Genomic DNA, 7,074 nt, shown 5'->3' with positions numbered 1-7,074 from the left:
AGAACAAAACAATTATGTTGGCAATAAATACAGCCAATGACCCTTTATATTGTGAAGAGGCAGCTCTGTTTTTTTCAGGGCTGTCAATCTACATCTCCTTATTAATGCTGCTTTCATATATTCAACTCTTAATTCAGCTCCACCTCATTTCACTTACCCTTTGAAATTCAATTTAATGGAATTTTTATGAATATATTTTTTGTCTTTTAAAAAATAAATTTTATGTTCAACAAGAAATTCCAAGTAAGTTGAAAGTGCATTTCAGGGAAGATGCAGCTTCCATTAAGCATCAGATAGGACAAAGTTAAATTACATATAAAATTACAGCACAATGGTTTCAGGTTTGCAATCCATTATTGTCTTACATGTCCTTTATAAAGACATTCTCAAATACATGAAAAGCTATCCATTTTATTTTTATTTTACGTAACCAGCTTCATTACCCAAAGGAACAGCCTCCTGTGGCACTCTGAGTTTTCTTTGAACTGCAATATGTTACACAGCCATCTGCTTTTGCAGGAAAAGTGTTGAGAGTTAATACATTTTTAAAAAGAATTCCTGCCCAGTGAATACACTTGTCTATACCATCCCTCTCCCATCCATCAGAGATTCTCTGCAGTGTGGCACAACTTATTTCCCAGCTTCTGCCTGTGCTAAACATATTTACAGATATAGTTCTCTTGGGAGTTTCCTCTCATGACATTTTATTTGGGTTCTTTTCTTTCTTTAAAAACAACAACAACAACCAAACAAACAAAACCCCAAACAAACAAACACAAAACCAAAAAACTAACCAAACAAACAAAAAAATCCCCACACCACATTATATTTTTGAGCATATAGCACGATGCCATATATCACCATCCCATCAACATCACATGTCTTGGAAAAACAAGCAAAGGATTTATTCTGGAAGACTTAATGTCCGGGACTTAACTGAAATATTAGATCCATAGGCTTATAAATATACTAAGTACAGTAATTACACTTAATAAAGAGTTATTGAGGAAACAATTTTTTCTGGTGAGAAATTCAAAGATGTAATCCACAGTCAGAGTTCATGGAGCCATACAAATCCTTTCTTTGCTTGTGAACCTAGATAATAAGTTTGTTTCTCTCCACACCAGGTGGTCCTACTCATTAAACTATTCATGGTCCAATTCCCATTCTTCCTCCAGAAAATTCTTAGTGCCACTCTTTAACCTTAATCCCAGCCATTTGCCTCCCACCCATTACAAATACAGGTATGGAGTTTCATGCTTTTCATGCTTCTGTTGTGTCAATGAATTTAGGCTTTGGATACAGATACAACTGCATTTAGTATTTCTTTTAGCAGTTAAATGATTTATATACTATAAAATTGCGTAGAAACTGGGGAATGAGATGCTGGAAAGCAGTGCCACTGAAAGGGACCTGGGGGTCCTCGTTGACGGCAAGCTGAACATGAGTCAGCAGTGCCCTGGCAGTCAGGAGGGCCAGCTGTGTCCTGAGGGGCATTAGGCAAAGCATTGCCAGCTGGTTAAGGGAGGTGATTGTGCTGCTCTGCTCTGGTGCAACACTTTGAATATTGTGTGCAGTTTTGGGCACCACAATATAAAAACAATATAAAGCTATTGAGAGCAGCCAAAGGAGGGCTATGAAGATGGTGAAAGGTCTACATGGGACTCCATAAGAGGAGTGGCTGAGGTCATTTGGTCTGTTCAACCTGAAGAAGAGGAGACTGAGGGGAGATCTCATTGCAGTCTACAGCTTTCCAACGACAGGAAGCAGAGGGGCAGACATTGATCTGTGGTGACCAGTGACAGGACCAGAGGGAATGGCATGAAGCTGAATCAGGTGTGGTTCAGGCTAGATATAAGAAAAAGGTTTTTCACCTAGAGGGTTGTTGGACATTAGAACAGGCTCCCCAGGGAAGTGGTCACAGCACCAAGCCTGAGAGAGTTCGAGAAGCATTTGGACAATTCTCTCAGGCACACTGTGTGATTCTTGATGTGGTCCTGTGCAGGGCCAGGAGTTGGACTTTCCCTTCCAACTCAGCATATCCTATGATTCTGTGAAAATAATTTTTTCTGTCACTATTTACAGAATCATAGAGTGTTAAGGGGTTGGAATGGACCTTAAAGATCATCCCTTAGAGATATCCCTAAAGATAGTCTCAACGCCTCCTGTTGTATGTAAAGATACCTCCTACTAGACCAGGTGGCTTTGAACACTGTCAGGGTTGAGGCTTCCACAATTTAGTACAAGATCAGCTGTTTCAGTTTCAAGCATCCCGCACAACGAACTGCCACTGCCACTGCATTTATAATGGATATTACATAAGTTGACATAATACAGCTATTATCAGTTTTCTTTGGAGTGTCACCAGTTTTACAAAGAAAACAGACATAAATCATTACTGATCAGTTTCAAAATATATTAACTAGCACATTCTTAAGAATGAGTGTTTTTTTCTATTAATAGTTTCTATGTTACAATGCCTTTCTTAAAATGCTAGGAAAACACATATTTGAAAGATATTTGAAGATAAAGTCCTTAGTTTACTACTGCATGTGCTCTGAACTTCTGTGTTTCTGTATTCCACTTGAATCCAATGGTCCTGACAAAATGTACACTTGTCTTATAGGCAAGAAGTCATACATCTTTTCACAAAAGAGATAAAGACAAAAGGGAATGGTAGAACATTGTAAGTCTTGCCAATTCATATGAGGTATTAGTGGGATCATCTTTAAAGAGCAGATGATCATCCTCGCTTAGTCTTATTTAATCCCTGGAAAAGTCAGGATTTGGAAACACTCACATTCAAGTCTTTTCACTGAAGTCTGATCACAGACAGCAGATAGTTTCAGTCATTAATGACTTGGCTTGGTTTAAAAACAAATTCCAGATAACAAAATCACTTCAAAGCTACATGGCAAAAGCGTGTATCTCAATGCAGAAGTTAAGCTTATATTTAAAGGTCCTCATTCTTATTTAAGCATCTACTAACTATCCAGAAACTTAACAGAAACTTCAAAATAATTCTATGTTTTATTTATCAATGTCTACAGTTCTTTATCAGTTTCTATAGGACAGTGTTGTCATTAGAGGAAATAGACTTGTTCTTGATATAATTGAAGAAAGCAAGTAAGAAGCATTTTTCAAGGATTTTAGTTAACCTACATTACTAGAGGTATTTACATTTTAAACAGACTTGAGTTTCCCAAGTTTCAAAAACTAACCTTGTCTAATCAAAAAATAACATTTTTTTTTAAAACACTTCTGTTTATAAACCATGTCCTTTTTTTTCTTGTATGTAGTGAATACTTTAAAATTATTTGCAAGTTTCTTTCATCACTGAATACAATATTTAAGTTAGATAATTTAAGCACTATCCAGTCTTACTTGCCCATAAAACTATCATAAGCATATTAAAGCATAACCATATAAAAATGGCTTATCTAAAAATTAATGTCAAAGTAGTTTTCTGTTTAGTGCCAATGTCCTTTCATACACATAAAAGGAAGACTGAGCTCTCCCAGAAGACTATGAACTCACTGCACTTCTCTGTAATACAAACACAAACACACGTATACAAGGCGCAGATAGTAAGAGCTGTCAACTTCCATTCATTAATTTAAAAGTTGTTGGCTTCCAGTCATTAATTTACAATTATGTAAATTACTTTCTCCAAAGTACTGCATCCAGCACTTCCATCTCACTTGAAGGGGTAGAGAAGGTTTAATTTCCTAACTATTGTGCCTTTTACCTAAGTGAGCAAATTTTAATATCATAAAGTCTTTTGTTTCAGTGAGACGGTTACTTTTCTGCTAGAGGCACAACAGCTTTGTCTTATTCTTTCCTTACTTTTACCAATTAAGTTTATATGCTTCATACTTCCACAAGTATGAAATCCATCCAATATAGACTTTACTCAACCCCTGTGAAAAGTCCGCCCTTGATCTGAGAAGACTGACTCATGCTGGGTATGCCTTGTAAAACAACTAGAGCTAAATACCTTACCCAGTTTCCAGTAGTTTTATATTATTTGTGGAATTATTACTATTCCTTATGTGTTTCACATACCCTGCTTGCTGCTGTAGAAGATAAGCCAATGCCCCACAGAGTTCAGCTGCCTAATGTTTATCTCTTATATTTGTAGCCGTGCAGAAATTGTGTGAACAATTTGTATTGCATTTCTGAGACCTTTACCTTGGCACAGCTGGGTGCAGATAGTAAAAAATACTGCGCCACTAATATGGCTGCAGGCCTTGTGCCAAGGTGAAGGAGGAGTTTTCTTGGAAGGTGAACAAGTTTTATGGACACCTGCTGTGGACCAATTAGTCCTGGACAACGCAGTATGTTTTCCTTATGTATCCAATGTATCCCGAGAAAGAATCACATGTCTGTGTGTGTAATTAGCAGTATATAAGCTGTCTCTTCTCTAATAAAGCGGACATTTTGCTAACCACATTGGTTTAGGGCACTTTGTCCATGCCTCTCCACCAATATATATTGATAGCCCTTGTCTGTTTAGTTACATCAGAATGGATCAACTATTTCAGATGCAAACAGGAATGAAGGTAAAGTTTTACTATTTTTGGTCGTAGCTACATGTGGAGAACGAATAATTCTCATCTTTGGCCTTGCTGCTTTCCAACAAAATTTTTCATTAACTCAAATGTATTACTTGACAATTCCTCTTACATAATAGACTACGGACTCACATTTGGATGAAGAGGCACTATGAAAAGATGTCAGTATTTGCCATGAAATTATTGTAGTTAGTTAGTTAGGTATTTGTATTATTTCATTGAGAAGGAAAATAATTTCTAAGAGTTTCTTAACTAAAATTTGCAGAGTAGAAAACTTTCAGTTTCAAACATGTGAAAAATATAAAGAGACATTTTTCATTTCCCTGTGGATATTAACAATACTTCCCTAATCAGAAAGTTGTATACTTCATGAAGATTAAAAAAAAACTCTATTAAATTCAAAAATTTGAAAATCTGGAAGTTTCCATATGTTCCTATCAATTATCAAGCTCATATTATGTGCAATTTTAAAGTCTACCATGAGGTTTGTAAAGTTTTACTGTAAATTTTTATTCTAAATGATTCATCCTCTATCTGAAATAAGAATCAAACCTCTTCTGTGTTGGCAGATACTAGGGTCCTCCCTCTGGCTTAGGAAATACTTGGAGTTATAGAAATAGTTAATAAGAAATTATAGTTTTTTCCCAAGAACAATTCAGGGTTGGAGCAGAGGTGATATGATTGATGCTTTCCAGGAAAAATGTTTGTTGTTCTACTTTTAGGTGGAAAGAAGTTGCATTCTTTATATAGTCCTCTACAAATCTGTATCTAAAACTCAGCAATTAGAACTCTTATTTCTCTCAAGGTGTTTTCTTTCTGACAGTTGATAACTGGAAATGAACATTAAGTAAAAAAAGAAAGAAAAAATCCCTTCACACAAGCTTGTACCACTGACAGTAACGTTCTGACACAGATACGAATGATATTTAAGTTGGTATAATTGATGCACAGTAACAACTTCAGAAACTATTAATGATAATGGTAAATGGTAAATGACAAATGAAAAGGTAGAATCATTAATTTAATATCATTGGAGATTGCAGTTCATTTAATGCATTTCTCGCTGATAAGCTATCAAGGCAGGCAAGCTATGAATGTGTGAATTCTTGTCCTCTTTTAATAAATGTATAAAGAAATGATTGAAATAAATATTGCAGGAAGGCCCGTGACTTTAGATACCTTTAGTAAATACACATGATCAACATAATCTTATGTTTTCTGTTGAGAATTAGCATTTGTTTGCACATCATACAACCTCACATCTCAAACATACTTTTTGTCAGAGGGTGGCCATTCTTTATATCCAAACCACTTCCATCCAATTGGGCAAACTACCACTACATTACATAGAACTTCTTAGACTGTCAGTTGGAGACACATGACATGTACATTGCAGACCATTTATGGTATGTCCTACAAGAAAGAAAGGATATTCATTTTTTTTTTCAGTTTAAAAAAAAAAGAAAAAAAAAAGAAACTTTTAAAAGGAAGTCTGTCACATGGCTGAAATAGATCCCTAGAATGAGTCCCTATTGAATTAATTCAGTGTTGGTGTTTTATTTTGTTCTCATCATTGTTTGGGGTTTTTTTGTTTTTGTTTTTTTTTTTTAATTAATTTATGGTATTTTTTTAAATGTAAAAATTTTTAGTTGGTCAGAGGCAAGTCTACAGTGTAGTTTCAGCATGCCATGAGGTATATTTGTTTAAATACTGTATGTATTTATCCATAGTAGATGATCAGTAATATTCAGCACTGCTGCAGACAAAAATGTTAGCATGTTAACAAAGAAGTTATTTTTTTTAATGGAAACAAAAATGTTTTAGTGGGTTTTGGTGTTCCTTGTTCTTTAAAACAGATTATTATTGTCTTTTTTTTTTTCTCTGGGAAGACAGCTTTCATTGAACAGCTCCTTAACTCTGTGGAGTTTTTTTAGGAGTACTATAACAAAAGAACATCTGTGAAAGAGAGCTCACTGTTTTGCAGAGGAACCATTCAACTTCGTTGGTGGGGCTCTGAAGATTTAATTTACCAGTTAAATTTGATGACACTAGAAGACACTGTAAATTGAAGTGATAAAGTCTTTAAAATTCTGATTGCTTTTCAAGTTTTAAAATTTATGGAAATAAAAAGGAGATTTTCAACATACAGCTAGATAAAGCCTTGAGCAATCCGATCCAAGTTCACCAGCTCTTAGCAGCAGGTTGGACTGTCTGGCCTCAAGTTCCATTTTGGTCTCTCTTTTTCAATGTTTGGGTTCCAAATATTTAAAAACTCATCCTTTCATAGCCTTGAAGATTTTAACCATTTTCCAACAAATTATATTTTCTAGTAAATCTGAAATTTTAATTAAATGTTCTGAAGCTATGCTCACTTTGTATACAGCAAATAGTTAAAAGAAAAGGTATCATTAATTCTTACTTTGACAACATAATTTAATCTAATTTAGTTCAATTTAGAACAATAGTGTGGAAATTCTGACATTATGCTGATGCCTGCTGA

General features: G+C 35.0%; 1 long non-coding RNA gene across 1 annotated transcript in view; it reads right to left on the bottom strand.

Annotated features, from left to right (window-relative positions):
* Positions 1-2,556: 2,556 nt before the first annotated feature.
* Positions 2,557-7,074, bottom strand: part of LOC113964959 — a 16,419-nt gene continuing 11,901 nt past the window's right edge. Inside the window, exons 2-3 of the long non-coding RNA XR_003533362.1 lie at positions 5,848-5,987; positions 2,557-2,642 (exon numbers count right to left, since the gene is read on the bottom strand). This is a non-coding gene — a long non-coding RNA (uncharacterized LOC113964959). The remainder of the gene's footprint in view (positions 2,643-5,847; positions 5,988-7,074) is intronic.

This window comes from Neopelma chrysocephalum, unplaced genomic scaffold (genome assembly GCF_003984885.1).
Source record: "Neopelma chrysocephalum unplaced genomic scaffold, ASM398488v2 Primary Assembly neopelma1_22b, whole genome shotgun sequence".
NCBI classification, from domain to species: Eukaryota; Metazoa; Chordata; class Aves; order Passeriformes; family Pipridae; genus Neopelma; species Neopelma chrysocephalum.
Note: the sequence above shows the minus strand (reverse complement) of the source record. Positions and strands in the feature narration are given on the sequence as shown.